Here is a 921-nt window from a genome sequence, read left to right as displayed (position 1 = left end):
TCTCCAGACCTGGCCCACGCGGACATTTTTTTTTATTTCCAAAGATCAAAACCACGTTGAAAGGATGAAGATTTGCAACGATAAACGAAAGCACTTCGTCTTCAGGCCACAAGTGGCCCATCGGGACCATCCGGTCGCCGTGTCATCCTCAGATGAGGATGCGGATGGGAGGGGCGCGTGGTCAGCACACCGCTCTCCTGGTCGTTATGATGGTTTTCTTTGACGGAAGCCGCTACTATTCGGTCGAGTAGCTCCTCAGTTGGCATCACGAGACTTGAGTGCACCCCGAAAAAATGGCAACAGCTCATGGCGGCCCGGATGGTCACCCATCCAAGTGCCAGCCACACCCGACAGCGCTTAACTTCGGTGATCTGACGGGAACCGGTGTATCCATTGTGGCAAGGCCGTTGCCGTAACGATAAACGAGATAAAAGAAAATTCGCAGACGGCGCTTCACGCAATCCAGCAAGAGGCGTATCAACACTGCTTCCGAAATTGGAAACGGCACTGGGAGCGGTGTACCAATTGTGGAGGAGACCATGCACAATAAGTGAAAGGTAAGTGTAGAAAAGTTTTTGTGGAGGAAGTTCAGATACTTTTTGAACAGACCTCGTATTAAACGAATGATAAAAAGATTTATTTAACTTGATACAATCCGTAGCCACAGGACTGCTTATAATTTAGAACTGTCATTGCCTAGCCGGCCGAAGTGGCCGTGCGGTTAAAGGCGTTGCAGTCTGGAACCGCAAGACCGCTACGGTCGCAGGTTCGAATCCTGCCTCGGGCATGGATGTTTGTGATGTCCTTAGGTTAGTTAGGTTTAACTAGTTCTAAGTTCTAGGGGACTAATAACCTCAGCAGTTGAGTCCCATAGTGCTCAGAGCCATTTGAACCATTTGTCATTGCCTATTACAGCATCAC

At 49.2% G+C, this 921-nt stretch overlaps 1 pseudogene; it reads right to left on the bottom strand.

Moving 5' to 3' along the window:
* Positions 1 to 294: 294 nt before the first annotated feature.
* Positions 295 to 412, bottom strand: LOC126195891 (5S ribosomal RNA; annotated as a pseudogene).
* Between the last annotated feature and the right edge of the window lie 509 nt (positions 413 to 921).

This window comes from Schistocerca nitens, chromosome 7 (assembly GCF_023898315.1).
Source record: "Schistocerca nitens isolate TAMUIC-IGC-003100 chromosome 7, iqSchNite1.1, whole genome shotgun sequence".
Lineage (NCBI taxonomy): Eukaryota > Metazoa > Arthropoda > Insecta > Orthoptera > Acrididae > Schistocerca > Schistocerca nitens.
Note: the sequence above shows the minus strand (reverse complement) of the source record. Positions and strands in the feature narration are given on the sequence as shown.